Consider the following 18,134-nt stretch of genomic DNA (forward strand, 5'->3'; position numbering starts at 1 on the left):
TTGCATTAATTTCATAATGTTTATTTCGTGCAGTATTTGTGGGAATGGCGACTAGATATTGGTATCAACTTTCAACAATTTCCCATACATAAGCTCACAATGACTGTAAGTATTCTTTTGTCCTAACTTTCCAAAAGATAAAGCTAGTTTCACTAAATAAAGGTGGCTTGATAGAAAATACTCCTTCTTGGCTACGCATCTTGACGAATCTCGTTTAAGATTCTTTTGAAGGACCTTCTTTGATACCAATTGTTGGGAAAATTACTAAGGACGGGGGGGGTGAATCAGTATTTTAAAACTCACTTAAACTTTTCTTTTCTTATCCAAATTTATGTATGTGACTATAACGAAGTAAACTTGCATATGTACATGAATGTTATGTAGACAACTAGTGTATATACAGTTAACTAACTTTTCAGTTAATCCATCAACTGTTTAACTTGAACTAGTGTATCAATACTTCATTAGGTATTAATTAAACAATAATCATGTGCAATAAGATTAGAATAAACCATCACACATAAGAATCACATCAACACACATGAACACAAATATTTTTAGGTAGAAACCCAATGTGGGGAAAAACCACCATTTTTGTCATCTCTGTCTTTATCTTTTAATATAAATAAAGCATCTTACAATCTTGTAGTGGTGCAAACTCATCCCAACACACATGCACCCACCTGCAGAAGGATATAACCTTCTTTCGCTCTCCGGCACCCATTCGAAGAGGGCTCCAAACCCCTGATCTAGTTTACCGACACCCACCAGAAGATAGCTCCTACCCCCTAATCTAATTTACCAACTACCACGGGAAGGAAGCTTCGACTCCCTTACTGAATTTTGTAACCCTCAGCACCTATGTGGACCACGTGTCATAAAGTTTCACACTGGATCCACCTAAAATAAAACATCACCACTTGTAGGCCACTTTTCATCAAATTTTTGGAGTGGACCCACTACCAACATTTAAGCCCAATACCAAATATAAAAATTGAACCTTGCAACAAACCACTCAATCATTAAACCAACTAAATCAACCAATCACTGAACCAATTGAGACCCAAATCAATCAACTTATTCTCAAACAACCAAAGTAGTTATATCACTGTAATCAGAATACCAATATTGAACCCAAACACTGCATCAAATCATTGAACCAAACGAAAACCCTGATCAATAAAATGTCATGATATATACGACACTTTAGCAAATACACATGTATACGTGACTTCCTTGAAGCATACCTGCATACAGATCTTAAAACAATGAACCTTGAAACAATATCACTGTTATTCTAAAATAAACACTGCGTTATGCCCTGAACCATTTAATTACTCTGAAATAATCACATAACCATCATAGATCTTCAATCACATACAACTAGCATCATCATCACTCTTCAATCAATCAATTCAACCTCAATCGTCACTGTTAAACCCAGATCTTCAAGTAAGACTTCATTGAAAGACATCAGAAACATAGCAAGACTGATTAGACTGATCATCCATCTTATTCAGAAAAATCCTAGCTTGTATACACGCTTTCCAAAAAACAATTATGCGTGTATACGCGCTTTTTAGGAATCAAGCCCGCGTACAGATTTTTCCAAAGTGTAGATTTGATACGTGACTTACCAACATTAAACCCGCATATGTATGCACCTTTCAGGTCATCAAACATACATATAGATCTACAACTATTGACTTATAGCTTCGCTACACATCATCTTCGGAACAAAACCCATTTCTTGACATACATAATAAAACATGCATTAGAAATAATATCATAGATCAATCCAATCCATTATCAATATAGTCATTTAAGATCTATTAGATCTGATCCATCATCAAACTCATGGGTGCATACTTAGTTTTAGATAAAACAATTCATTAGTATCCTATTACATGCTCATTTACTTTAGATCTAACTATTCATGAAATATTCATCACTTACACACACAAAGTACTTTGACCTTCATCTCCTTCTATAGCTTCACCCTGATCCAATACAACACATTAAAACCACACTAATGTCGATGGTTTTCTTTGATGGGATTAAATATTCATTGTTGGGCTCATTACTATGGGTCAATACCGTGGTAAAGATACTTGGTATTTAGAATACCACAATGCAGAAACTGTACATGAATTTTCTTCATACCCACATGTGTACGTGGATTTTCTTCATAGAACCTGTGTATACTTATTCACACTTTATATATATATCATTCCTTTGTCTCTAAACTAATATTCCTTTTCTGTCACATCTGTATTGGCCTAAATAAACATCCTGCCACCATCATGTTGACATCTTTATTAAGTAGGTTTCCATCAAGGACAACATATTTGTCATAATTCCAACATGGTGCTTATGTGTGCATTTCAAAGGAGAATAGGAGTAAGCTAGATAAGAAAGATAAAAAGTATATATTTTTTGGATGTCAAGATGGTTTATGCGGTTATAAGATTTAGAACCTACACAAAAATATCGTCACCATGACTATTTGCAGTCAGTATGGGTCTATCATCACTTATACTGTCCTCCTAAGCAAGTCTCAGACCTTAGCTCTTCAAGTCAAGCTTTGAAAATGAGAGAAAGACATTAAAAATCAACAAAGCTCTGGTTCCACACTTTCTCTCACTGTTACCTGCAATCCCGCACCCCCTGTTCACAATACCTATGGACCTTCCCGCTCTGTCTCTAAAGGAGTGGGTGCGGACCCCTGTGAAAGTAAAAAAGGCGCAAGTTTATTCTAAAAAACTCACTTTGGGTTAATTCTAGATGATTCTAGAAGGAATTTTGACGTGGATAGTTTGCTCTTAAGTGGTTCATGCATCCCAAAAGAGAAGGAGCTAATCCCTTGATGAGAGGAGCTATCCCTTTGAAGGAGGGCTTTATCCTATTGAAGGAGGACCTAGTAACTTCCCTCCATTGCACTATAAATTAAGGCATTGGGTTGGTTGCTAGAGAGGTTAGAAGCTGAACATTTTTTAGGGTAAATGCTGGTGGAATTAAGACTTCCTAGTTAAGCTTGAGAGGAGAGATCACATACCTTTTGGCTTCATTGGGAAGAGAGCGAAACTTGTCAAAGTAGAGGAGACTTCTTGTTGGACCCTGTGAGGAGCTTGTACAGCATCAAGGCACATGTTGTAAAGTTCTTCTTTGATTTGAATTAATACAATCAGATTCATTTTTCTCAACAAATTGTCTTATGTCATTTATTTCATGAATTCCTTGGTCCTCATGATGAATATGCTTTATGATATTGGCTTTTCAGGTGCTATTTAATTTTTTTTCTTGTTTGTGTTTGCAGATTCGCTACAAGGGAGCTCATTTGGATGAAAGGAGCGAGGCTTCCACAAACTTGCATTGGACCCAAGGTAGGCCTAAAACACTTGTTTGCCTTTGTTTATAAATTGCATATTTAGAGAAAGATAGTTTTTGATTGGCTTGCTTGTCACTAGATATCGTTAGATACTAGGGAGGTCTATCTTGTCTGCAAGATCGACACATTCTGTGTGAAAAAATGGCGACCATACTGGGGACTTGATTTCGATATTTGCTTTACTTTGACCTGAGAAGCTGTGTTTTTGTTTCTGTTTTTGGCTTGTTGTGTGTGGAATTGGGTAGATTTAGTAGATCTAGGATTATTTTTTGTTTTTCATAACTTTGGGAGAGGACCACACCCTCGGCTTGCAACACAGTGCGGAACTCTCTGCACTTTTGCTTTTCACACAGAGCAATACCGCACCTGTGTGAACTGTGGGCCTGCGAACCCTATCAAAATTTTGGAAAACTTAAGATTTTCTCTTTTAGTCAGCTTAGTTTTTGTTTAGGTGTTTTTATCCCCCGCCCAGACCTGCATATGACTTGTTAAGAACTTTTCTTAGGTTAATTCCATTGGTGTTAGGGTTTTAGGTGAAATTCCTAGAAGTTTGGGTTGCTGGGCTTGTTTTTCATTTTGGTCTTGTAGTAGCTCAGATCTTAGAAGCTGTAGAAGCCTCAGATCACCTTAGTTTTTACTGGCCTTCTTATGAGTCTGATCATTTGCAAAATTTGCCGTTGTTGAGGAATCCACCTTGTGTTTTCTCTTTGCGAAACTTCGAAAAGACTTGTTTTAAAAGTTTGGATTTAATTTTTAGAAAATAAAACAAAATTGGTTGTTTTTTGACTGATTTGTGATTCTGGACAAATTAGTCCTTAGTTTGCTTATAGCTAAGTAAAACATCCTTGAAAAAGACATCTTGTAAGCTTTGACTTCAAATAGTTTTCTATAGTTTATAGATCTCAAGATTAGTTATTTCCATAGTTTCGAGTGTTTTATAAAAAATAAAAAAATCTCTTTTGGAAAAAAATTGTTTTGTAGTGTTTGAGTGTTTGAAAGAAAAGGGAAATTTTTGTGAAAATAAATAGTTGTCTCATTTTGAGTGCATTGGAAAAGACAAAAAGCTCTTCTTTTAATTTGTTTGATAAGAAAGATTTGTGTTTACAAGCATTTGCATTTTCAAACTCTTTCCTAGCTAGATATTCATTGAAGGGAAAAGATTGCTTAATCATCTTAAGTGCATTTTTTAGTGATTTCGAGTCGAGTCTTCACACCACAAGTTTCATCTCTACACCTCTTGACTTAAACAAAAACCAATAAAAATAATGCTTAGAGTAAAATCTATCTAGTAATATTTTTATTTCTAGGGCTCTATTACACCAACATAGCTTAGGCCAGTGCCTTGGAGTAGGGAGTAATTAACTCTCCAAGACAGTAAAACAAACAAGTAGCTGTATCTTGCGGTAGGAGAAAAATCCAATTGTTGCATCTATGCTCTGGGAAAGCTCCTCTTAAAGGAGAAGCACGAGATCATGTCTGAATCAGTGTGGGAATCAATCCTTCCTCATTTGGAACGATGCCAAATATTCACGTATTAAAAATGGTAAACTCCGTATTAACCATTGTCGAGGAGCCTGGGGTCACTTGTTGGTAAATCTTGGATTATGTCAAGGAGCCTTCAAGGGGATTGAGCTTGTTACTCTGCCCTTGCATGCATATCAGATCGTAGACTGTTCCCCCAGGTATATTTGTTTCCGTTGGTAACCATAGTGACCACATTCTATAGGATTCTTCTTAAGGTGACGGTGGAGGGAAGATCCCACTGTACCTGGAGCAGACGTCAGCTAGACTCACTTGGATTTTCTGGGGGGTTCTCTTCACTCGAGACAGTTTAGTGGAGGAACTTGTGCCAATCTATTCATTAAGCAGGTTGCCGGAGTAACTGTTCCAACCGCCATTTCTGTATTGAACTCTGCGACATTGGATTTCATCACCAACTCGTATTCCTTATCACCCAACACCTAGGGGTTACTATCCAACATCGCAGAGTTCAATACAGAAATGGCAGTTGGAACAATTACCCCGGCAACCTGCTTAATGAATAGACTGGCACAAGTTCCTCCACTAAACTGTCTCGAGTGAAGAGAACCCCCCAGAAAATCCAAGTGAGTCTAGATGATGTCTGCTCCAGGTACAGTGGGATCTTCCCTCCACCGTCACCTTAAGAAGAATCCTATAGAATGTGGTCACTATGGTTAACAACGGAAACAAATATACCTGGGGGAACAGTCTACGATCTGATACGCACGCAAAGGTAGAGTAACAAGCTCAATCCCCTTGAAGGCTCCTTGACATAATCCAAGGTTTACCAGCAAGTGACCCCAGGCTCCTCGACAATGGTTAATCCGAAGTTTACCATTTTTAATACGTGAATATTTGGCATCGTTCCAAATGAGGAAGGATTGATTCCCACACTGATTCGGACATGATCTCGTGCTTCTCCTTTAAGAGGAGCTTTCCCAGAGCATAGATGCAACAATTGGATTTTTCTCCTACCGCAAGATACAACTACTTGTTTGTTTTACTGTCTTGGAGAGTTAATTACTCCCTACTCCAAGACACTGGCCTAAGCTATGTTGGTGTAATAGAGCCCTAGAAATAAAAATATTACTAGATAGATTTTACTCTAAGCGTTATTTTTATTGGTTTTTGTTTAAGTCAAGAGGTGCGGAGATGAAACTTGTGGTGTGAAGACTCAACTCGAAATCACTAAAAAATGCACTTAAGATGATTAAGCAATCTTTTCCCTTCAATGAATATCTAGCTAGGAAAGAGTTTGAAAATGCAAATGCTTGTAAACACAAATCTTTCTTATCAAGCAAATTAAAAGAAGAGCTTTTTGTCTTCTCCAATGCACTCAAAATGAGACAACTATTTATTTTCACAAAAATTTCCCTTTTCTTTCAAACACTCAAACACTACAAAACAATTTTTTTTCCAAAAGAGATTTTTTTATTTTTTATAAAACACTCAAAACTATGGAAAGAACTAATATTGAGATCTATAAACTATAAAAAAACTATTGGAAGTCAAAGCTTACAAGATGTCTTTTTCAAGGATGTTTTACTTAGCTATAAGCAAACTAAGGACTAATTTGTCCAGAATCACAAATCAGTCAAAAAACAACCAATTTTGTTTTATTTTCTAAAAATTAAATTCAAACTTTTAACACAAGTCTTTTCGAAGTTTCGCAAAGAGAAAACACAAGGTGGATTCCTCAACAAAGGAAAATTTTGCAAATGATCAGACTCATAGGAAGGCCAGTAAAAACCAAGGTGATCTGAGGCTTCTACAGCTTCTAAGCTCTAAGCTACTACAAGACCAAAATGAAAAACAAGCCCGACAACCAAAACTTCTAGGAATTTCACCTAAAACCATAACACCGATGGAATTAACCTAAGAAAAGTTCTTAACAAGTCATATGTAGGTTTGGGCAGGGGATAACAACACCTAAACAAAAACTAAGCTGACTAAAAGAGAAAATCTTAAGTTTTTCAAAATTTTGACAGGGTCCGCAGGCCCACAGTTCAAACAAGTGCGGTACCGCTCTGTGCGAAAAGCAAAAGTGCGGATAGGTCTGCACTGTTTTGCAAGCCGAGGGTGCGGTCCTCTCCCAAAGTTATGTAAAACAAAAAATAATCCTAGATCTACTAAATCCACCCAGTTCCACACGCAACAAGCCAAAAATAGAAACAAAAACATAGTTTCTCAGGTCAAAGTAAAGCAAATAAAGGAATCAAGTCCCTAGTGGAGTCGCTATTTTGTCACACGGAATGTGTCGATCTTGCGGACAAGATAGACCTCCCTAGTATCTAACAATATCTAGTCAGAAGAAAGCCAATCAGAAACTATATTTCTCTAAATATGCAATTTATAAACAAAGGCAAACAAGTGTTTTAGGCCTACCTTGGGTCCAATGCAAGTTTGTGGAAGCCTCGCTCCTTTGATCCAAATGAGCTCCCTTGTAGTGAATCTGCAAACACAAACAAGCAAACAAATTAAATAGCACCTGAAAAGCCGATATCATAAAGCATACTCATCATGATGATCAAGGAATTCATGAAACAAATGACATAAGACAATTTGTTGAGAAAAATGAATCCGATTGTATTAATTCAAATCAAAGAAGAACTTTACAACCTGTGCCTTGATGTTGTACAAGCTCCTCCCAGTGTCCAACAAGAATTCTCCTCTACTTTGACAAGTTTCACTCTCTTCCCAATGAAGCCAAAAGGTATGTGATCTCTCCCCTCAAGCTTAACTAGGAAGTCTCAATTCCACCAGCATTTACCCTCAAAAATGTTTAGCTTCTAACGTCTCTAGAAACCAGCCCAATGCCTTGATTTATAGTGCAATGGAGTGAAGTTACTAGGTCCTCCTTCAAAGGGATATATCCCTCCTTCAAAGGGATAGCTCCTCTCATCAAGGGATTAGCTCCTTCTCTTTTGGGATCCATGAACCACCTAAGAGCGAACAATCCACGTCAAAATTCCTTCTAGAATCATCTAGAATTAACCCAAAGTGAGTTTTTTAGAATAAACTTGCGCCCTTTTGACTTTCACAGGGGTCCACACCCACTCCTTTAGAGACAGAGCGGGAAGGTCCACATGTATTGTGAACAGGGGGTGCGGGACCGCAGGTAACAGCGAGAGAAAGTGCATAACCAGAGCTTTGTTGATTTTTAATGTCTTTCTTTCATTTTCAAAGCTTGACCTGAAGAGATAAGGTCTGAGACTTGCTTAGGAGGATAGTATAAGTGATGATAGACCCATACTGACTGCAAATAATCATGGTGACGGTATTTTTGTGTAATAGACAACATATTTGTCATAATGCTAACATGATGCTTATGTGTGCATTTCAAAGGAGAATAGGAGTAAGCTAGATAAGAAAGATAAAAAGTATATATTTGTTGAATGCCAAGATGGTTTACGCGGTTATAAGATTTAGAACCCATAAACTAATAAGGTTTTGTATAGTTGCAAATATGTGATATTTAGAGAAATAAAATATGTTTTCGAACAAGAATTCTGACCAAGGGAGAGAGAACCGGAAAATATAGATTTTGACTTGAATGACGATGAGTTAGTCTCGACAAAAGAACAAAAATAAGAAGAACAAGAACCATATACTTTGGCATTGAGGAGAATGGTTCAAGAAAGAAGGCAGCCATAAAGTATACTCCATCTTATTTCCATTCCAATTTTGATTTGTTTATTACTGATGATGATCCTATAACTCTTAGGAAGATAATGGATTCAAAGGATGTAAAACTCTAGGAAAAGGCCATGGTTGAAGAATTGGTAGTCTTAGACAAAAACAAGGCTTGGCATATAGTGTATTTGTTTACGAGAAGACTGTCCTATAGAAGCAAATGGATATTTAAGAAAAATTAGAATGCAAAAGGTAGGGTGAATAAATACAAAACCCAATGAGTAGCAGAAAAATATTCTTTTGTAGAGGAAATTAACTTTCTTGATATTTTTCTCCTATTGCCAAGTTAATTTCTATTATATTTATTTTATATGTCAATTTTCAATTTGATTTTGAAGTAGAACATATGGATTTGAAGATAACATTCCTATGGTGGGATCAAAAGGAGAAATCTACATGAAGTAACCAACAACTTTTGTTGTTAAAGGAAAGAAAAAGCTAGTATGTAGGTTGAAAAAGCCTTTGTATGGGTTAAAGCGATCACAAAGGATGTGAAATCAAAAAATTGATACTTATATTTTATGGATTGGCTTGAAACGGATCAAAATGGATCAATATGTGTATTTCAAATTAGTTGGTGATCGTGTTATTACACCGAGAGGTGATCTAAAACCCAATACAAGGGAGATGTTTTAGTGTCCATAAATGAGTGTAAACATTTAAATGTTGGCTCAATATAGGAGATATTTGTAGTGTCCAAAAAATGAAACATTAAATAAATAATAATAATAATAATAATAATAAAGTATAATTTTGGCTCAATTAATGAAAAACAAAAGGTGAAAAGTAATAAAAACAATAAATCGAATCAATTCAACTTGTTATCTTGCAATTTTGTATTTATTAATATAATTAAAGATATTTTTCTCTAGGAAAAAATCATAATATACATTTCACATTGAAATAAATTTAATAATGGCTCATATTTTAGCATTTTTTTGGGCTAAAATGTCCTTTCATTAATTAGAAAAGGTTACATATATCTTGAATTTCCAAAAGAGGACTAAAATCTAGAAGATTATTGAGACTAACAACCTACCTATTAATAACAAACAATCATAAACTTACTACAATAATCATGACTACATAGGAACTGCATTAATATTCAATATTTCAAGGGGGGAAATGTCTCTAAAATTGGCATGATTTCCCTAATGTTGATTGTTCACCATATTCTCATATTAGTTCCTTGTTTCTCTTGCGACCTCATGTTTTGGCCACCTTGAAATCCTTCATTTGAACCCCAATACCAGACTATGAAGAACTAGATCCCACTTGATTTATTTCCTTGCTTCAAAGATAGGTGTTATAAAAAATCCTAGCTTGATGATATGGGATGTCCTTCACATATTTTGCATGTTATTATTTTCCAAGGGAAATCAATCATGGGTCATCTAGATCCATATCTTCTAGTAGAGATTTCGCTTCATCTTCTTCCGAACAAGAGCTAATAATTTCCTATGGTGTTAAATTTTTGTGGTGCTCTTAAAAAGACTATACACAGGCTTTGTAAGATTTCATAGAAGGCTATGGGATTTTCCTTCTATTGATTTCACGCTTAATTGGAAGTTGTCTTTCTCTACAGAATCCTTCAAAGAGGAGAGAGACTCAAAAATATTTCCATATTAGGGGTTCTGGTCAAGATTTAAGGTACAATCAAGACTCAAATTTCTTCTTCTTTGGGGGACTTTCCTCGAATCATATTACTCTTTGAGAGAATGGGTTTCTTAAGAAAAGTCCTTGGTATTCATCAAATAGTGCCTAATAAAATGCCCATATTCATAGCCATGTATAGACGTAAAGGGGACATGTTCATAATCTAAAGACTGCTTCCAAACACTATACTCATAATAAATAACTATGGAGGTTGGAAGAGGCTGGGAGATATCCCTGAAAACATAGATATGAATATATGATTTGTAAGCCTCTGATACTTTGAGAAAGTTTCTGATGGCATTTTCGATACATTCAAGAGTTTCCTCTTTGCAATATTATTTTGGAAGAGAAAAGAGAGGGACCCACACTAGGGTACCAAGGAAACCTTCCTTCTGTAGGCTATATTTCTCTTTCTAAAATGACATGAAGAGACCTACATTGTTGAAAAAAATATGAACTTCCTTCAAAAATGCTTTTCCACAATGGAGAACATGTCTATGAAGAAACCCTTTTCCTGTAGATATAATTATATTTGACCTTGGAGGTTCCATTTTTTCTAGATCCAACCAATCAGAGATTCTTTGGAGGGCCATATTCCAATAAATTTGTAGATCGGAGCATGATCATGCATATATTAGATGTACTCTCCAATATTGTGAGATTTAACCTCATATTTAGGATCTTGCACTACTTTTGGTAGGAAATGCCTTGGATTTATAAACTACGATGATGCACCCAGCAAAGGATTTTCTATGAAATTAGAAGCCCCGCTTTGCCTAACTACTTGATGCAGCCCAGGCCGCTCCCAGGCCGTTTCTACCAGGACCTTCGACAACCATGCATGTAAAACATGCACCTCAATACACACCAGAGCGTCCACTTAAATTCGCGGAACCTTATTTCAGGATGTTGTAATCTCAAGATTTATAACAACCATGCTTGTCTAACACACAATGCTCTTCATGAAATTCTTTAAAGAAACATATAATTGGTGGACTTACGCACACAATGTATATGTATATCCATGTTATATACGCCCACAGTATATTCTCCCTTCCACTTTGATATCGGCGTCGGTTACATAGGCTGGACTTTGCTATGGGCAAAGAATCATATATTATGGACCGATCCTATGTGTATTTCTCTACTCTCTATGCTGGGTTCGGTTCGATATATATACAAGTCGCTAATGCGTATTCCTCATATGTCGGCCCACTTACTTACGCAACCGAAGTTATATATATATAACAGTTACGTTTTGTAAAGTGAGCGCATGCACAATAGGGTTATGCCAATACAGCTTCAGGCGCAATTAAACATACAACATGCATATAAATAGCAGTTTAACGAATCTTCAATGCCAATACAGCCTTAGTCGTGTGAGGTATTAACAATGGTTTCTCTTCAGGTAATTAGTAAAAGAAATTCTCAAGCAACATACCAGACATACGCATACAACATGTATGTATATTTTCCCTTACGCACATCCGCAGTCTACCTTACTTTGGTATGGGCGCAGCTCTTCAAGGAATAATTGCTGTGTATATTCGCCTTATTTAACTGTTGAAACCTGTTATCATCTAACAGTTAAATTATCATTGTACATACATGCGTTCAAACCTGTTATCATTGGTTACTCTATCACTCACTTCGCAACCGATGAATATTTGTCATACGACGGACAGCTTCAAGCATAAACTGAGATGGGGATTCAAGAAATTAGCGAGGACAGGATTCAACTCTCGGCGGTATATCTTCAGAGAAAACCACCTGCATAACTGTATATTCAAGGCGATCTATATCACATGAAAGCCAAGCAGATCAACAATTAACACGCACAGTAATTGCGTGTTGAAAAACAAAAAGCAACTGGATTAACACACACAGCAATTTCATATGGGGAAAAGTAGAACCATCAGCACCCATGCAATTTCAACGTTATATAACATCGATTTCTGCAACCGTGTGCAGAACCATATCTCAAAATTTATTAAACGCAACCATGTCCATACAAATCGAATTCAACATATTCGTATTCACATAAAACAAGTATTCACACAGAATTTTCTATTCACGGCCAGATATGCAAATCTATGGCCCTTTTACAAACTGCCCGAAGGCTCGCAAGGAGAACCCTTGCTCACTCCTCACACTCACTCTTCACACTTCCTCCTTGCCTTCCATGCCTTTGAGGCTCCCTAATTTATTAAACTTATCATGATAAAAAAATCCTAAAATCACTCAACTAAAGCTCATGCAATGCATACATATGGCAAAAGCATATTTTCATCTTTTTCCCTGTTCTAAAATAGAAAAGCTATCCTTATCACTTAAAGGTCCACATCCACTCCTTTATGCCTAAAAGCTCTCCTAGTTTTATTTATTTATTTTGAGAATATCTAAGTAACTTGGAATTTAGGAAACTAATGCATGACCCCTATGTCTATATTTACAATAATTTCCCTTTGGGCTGGATGCTCCCGCATCATACTCCCAAGGTAGAGAATTTTCATGATCTCCCGATCATGTGTTCAGCTCTATGTTTACCTGGATCCCATATCTTGTACTGTAACTTTCCATTTGCCGCTGCTTTTGTCTGTTGTTCTTCTCCAGGTCTCCACACTTTATGCTGCTTTGCTACACTAGCTGTACTCTTGCAATCTTCTGTTGTCTTCCTCTTGCTGCTTCTCTCTTGTTTCACTGCTGTTGGTCTCTTCCGGAATTCCTTCATCATCATCCGCCTCATCATTTCAATTTCTTTGTCTAGCAGATTTTCTCCAGCTTCTTCAGTAAGACCTGTACTCACAAAATAATTGTTAGAATAAAAAATATAAGGTATCAGTGCCTCTTTTGCTGCTAGTGTTGGTTCAGCTGCCATCATAAATGTCACCCCACATGTTGCTCTAGCTGTCACTATGAATGTTGCTGCCTCCCAAACTTCCTTTCCCTCTGCAACATTCGTTTGCTTGTCACCTACAATTTCATTTGCAATTTCATCTGCAACTTTTTCCTCAGCTTTCGCTGGCAACACTTCAATATGCTGCTCTGAGTTTCTTCCCAGCTTCTCTGTCAGCACATCAGTATGCTGATTCGTATTCACCATGAGACTGTCAGCTAGTCTCGCCTTCTTATCATCTATCTCCAGGATGTCTTTCTGCTCTCGTTCACTGTACTGAACTCTTTCATCTGCTGCAATCTCCTTGTCATACTTTGGATTCTCCAACCAATATTCCAACAATGCAATTTCTCTGTAGCATTGCTGAAGCATATCATCATCACCTGCATTCATACGAACTTCCTCTTGTGCTGTAACAGTTGCACAAGGTTGCACATCCTCCTCAGTAAAACCTGTCATCACACCACAATTGTCAGCTACAAAAATACATGGTTTTACATTATCCATCTGACACCTGTCATCACACCACAATTGTCAGCTACAAAAATACATGGTTTTACATTATCCATCTGATCTGGATTTTCCCAATAACTCAAGAAATCATCAATGATCTTCTCCTCTGTTAACTGCATGCTTATCTGTAAATCTCTTCTCTGTTGTAGCCTCTGCCACTTCACTCTCTTCCTCATCAGTAAACCATGTCTCTGGTCTTTCCCATTTTCCCGTAACAACTCCATCAATAGCTCAAGATGAACTGCTATCTCAGCTTTCTCTTTCTCATACTCTTCCTGAGTCAACTGTTGTCTTATGCCATTCACCTTGGCATATTTCTTCTCTTTTTTACTGTGGCCTCTTTCTGAACCTCTGCTTTCTCCTTTATGACCTTCAGTAGTCATCTCCTTCACCATAAGTTCCTCACCTATGAGTTGCATGAAGCTTCTACCACAGCAAACTCTCTTGCTGCCACTTACCTCACCAATCCTTCCCTTCGGATCTGGTCTTTTGGTAGTCATTGGTCCTCTGCTGGAACCTTTCAAGCATCCTCTACTACTCCTGTAAGCTTCTCTCATCTGCAACTTTATTCAACCTATGTTGAATCTTTAGGTTCTGCCACATTCACTTAGAATCCCTTGCTGGACTCCTTTATCACTACACTCCAGCTGTGATCTGCTTCTTCCTGCTGAGATTTCTTCACTATGCGTGTAAATCAAATTATCAAGCATAACCTTTAAACCAGAGACAAATAATACCTGTCAGCTCACCTTTCAAGATCCTGTTGATCTTGTTTCACTTCATCATCTGCACTACATCTCTGTGCTGCAATATTCATCAGTTCCAAAATCTAACATTCATTCAATCACATATAATTAACTTAACTAAAAAAACTTGAATCTTCAACCACAACTATTCTAGCTCTGATACCACCTGATGTAGCCCAGGCTGCTCCCAGGCCGTTTCTACCAGGACCTTCGACAACCATGCATGTAAAACATGCACCTCAATACACACCAGAGCGTCCACTTAAATTCGCGGAACCTTATTTCAAGATGTTGTAATCTCAAGATTTATAACAACCATGCGTGTCTAACACACAATGCTCTTCATGAAATTCTTTAAAGAAACATATAATTGGTGGACTTACGCACACAATGTATATGTATATCCATGTTATATACGCCCACAGTATATTCTCCCTTCCACTTTGATATCGGCGTCAGTTACATAGGTTGGACTTTGCTATGGGCAAAGACTCATATATTATGGACCGATGCTATGTGTATTTCTCTACTCTCTATGCTGGGTTCGGTTCGATATATATACAAGTCGCTAATGTGTATTCCTCATATGTCGGCCCACTTACTTACGCAACCGAAGTTATATATATATAACAGTTACGTTTTGTAAAGTGAGCGCATGCACAACAGGGTTATGCCAATACAGATTCAGGCGCAATTAAACATACAGCAGGCATATAAATAGCAGTTTAACGAATCTTCAATGCCAATACAGCCTTAGTCGTGTGAGGTATTAACAACCGTTACTCTTCAGGTAATTAGTAAAAGAAATTCTCAAGCAACATACCAGACATACGCATACAACATTTATGTATATTTTCCCTTACGCACATCCGCAGTCTACCTTACTTTGGTATGGGCGCAGCTCTTCAAGGAATAATTGTTGTGTATATTCACTTTATTTAACTGTTGAAACCTGTTATCATCTAACAGTTAAATTATCATTGTACATACATGCGTTCAAACCTGTTATCGCTGGTTACTCTATCACTCACTTCGCAACCGATGAATATTTGTCATACGACGGACAGCTTCAAGCATAAAATGAGATGGGGATTCAAGAAATTAGCGAGGACAGGATTCAACTCTCGGCGGTATATCTTCAGAGAAAACGACCTGCATAACTGTATATTCAAGGCGATCTATATCACATGAAAGCCAAGTGGATCAACAATTAACACACACAGTAATTGCGTGTTGAAAAACGAAAAGCAACTGGATTAACACACACAACAATTTCATATGGGGAAAAGTAGAACCATCAGCACCCATGCAATTTCAATGTTATATAACATCGATTTCTGCAACCGTGTGCAGAACCATATCTCAAAATTTATTAAACGCAACCATGTCCATAAAAATCGAATTCAACATATTTGTATTCACATAAAACAAGTATTCACACAGAATTTTCTAGTCACAGCCAGATATGCAAATCTATGGCCCTTTTACAAACTGCCCGAAGGCTCGCAAGGAGAACTCTTGCTCACTCCTCACACTCACTCCTCACACTTCCTCCTTGCCTTCCATGCCTTTGAGGCTCCCTAATTTATTAAACTTATCATTATAAAAAAATCCTAAAATCACTCAACTAAAGCTCATGCAATGCATACATATGGCAAAAGCATATTTTCATCTTTTTCCCTGTTCTAAAATAGAAAAGCTATCCTTATCACTTAAAGGTCCACATCCACTCCTTTATGCCTAAAAGCTCTCCTAGTTTTATTTATTTATTTTGAGAATATCTAAGTAACTTGGAATTTAGGAAACTAATGCATGACCCCTATGTCTATTATTTACAATAATTTCCCTTTGGGCTGGATGCTCCCGCATCACTACTCTATGAAGATGATTCCAAATATGATGACATTGAAGGTTAATACTAGTATATCTACAATCATTATGAACTCTTGAAACAATCTGGCTTAAGGAGGGGGTATATCCCCATCTTGTGAGCATAAATGACTATGTAGAAGGAACCCTAGAATTTTCGGAGCAGAGAAGAGAAATTGTTTCATTGATAGACTTATATATATATATAGTATCCATTTCACTATATTATTTAAAATAAATATTTAACCATTGTACTTCAAACCTTCACATTTAAATTTAACTAATAAATATATAAAATTTGATATTTACAATAAACTTGTTTTTCTAATTTACATATCTATCTATCTATTTATACATATCATCAATGCTATACATATAACATTTAAAGAATTATAAAACATGTAACAATATGTATTATTGGGGTTTTAATAAAATAAAAAATAAGAATATGTGTATATATAGAGATGTGGAAATTATATAACTATAAATAATATTATTAAGAACTAGCAAAGATCCATCTAACTATGGATCTTCTAAGTACTGAGAGGAATCAAAGCTATTGAAGTAAAAACATTTTCTCAAGTTTTCAACTAGAAAAGAGGTTTGCATCTTGAGAGATTTGATCCCTCTTAGTGCTTGGTAGATCTAGAGTTAAGATGGATCAATGCTAGTTTATTTTGTGTTGTGTGTGGATGATATGTTGCTAATTGGAAAAGGCAAGGAAATCATGTAGGAAGTGAAAAATTAGTTGTCCTCTAAATTTGAGATGGAGGATATTTGTGCTGCAAAATTAATTTTTGGCATGGAAATTAAAAGAGATTTTGAAAATAAGAAACTCTAGTTAACTCAAAGAAAATATGTCTAAAATTTTTTGCATAAGATTAATATCGAAGATTGTAAATTGGTAAAGGTCCCTATTCCTGTAGGTGGAAATTTATATGTTGAATAGTGTCCCAAGGCACAAGAAGGGAAATAAGACATGTTTGATGCTCCATATGCTAGTGCAGTTGGAAGTTTGATGTATGCAAGTGTTTGTACTAGACTAAGCCAACAAACTATGTTAAGCCACACCTTAAATTTTTATCATTAATCTACTTCATTTTTTACAATATAAAATGTATATGACCTATGGTGTCTAGAACCCCTAATCCATTAAATTAAATTAGATTACAACCTTAATTCCTTAAACAAAACTAGAATGTCATGGGTTGAATCACTATGTTCCACAAAACTTCCAAACATGAAAATCATGTGCTTAAAAGCAATAAAAATAGATTTTAAAAACTAAACAATTTCTTTTTCTTTTGGACGCTTGCGACCCCCATGCAAGCCTCCCTTTACAACTACCTCACTACACCCAACACATACAAATCACGTGTGAAGCTAGTGATGGAAAAAATATAACATATATCCATCATATTTAAGGATCAAGCTTTAAATATGATTATTCTAAATAAACTTAGGTACTTATTTTAAACCAAAAATATCCAAAAATTAAATTAAAATATTTAAATTTTAGATTTCTTAAAATATATTAATTAATGATAATTTAAACTACTTTAATATTTTTATATAAATATATGTTTAACATTTTTAAGTAAGGAAAAGTATCTTTATATTCCATATGAGGAATATACATTTTTCATTTTTCGAGGTACTCTCGAATAGGAAAGCTCAAAACCATTACAAAGAAAATTATTATGAACTCAACATCTCACATGGAAGAATTAAGTCTAGGTGGGAAGGGTAAAACATTTCTCCCAACTACCCGACCTACATCCAATTTACCAATATATCTTTAACATTATTATTTATTTATATACCTGTCTTCTAGATCCATCACATAAATGTA

The sequence above is a fragment of the Pinus tabuliformis genome, chromosome 1_2 (assembly GCF_031772625.1).
Source record: "Pinus tabuliformis cultivar Carrire ecotype Pingquan chromosome 1_2, CPIR1, whole genome shotgun sequence".
Classification (NCBI taxonomy): domain Eukaryota; kingdom Viridiplantae; phylum Streptophyta; class Pinopsida; order Pinales; family Pinaceae; genus Pinus; species Pinus tabuliformis.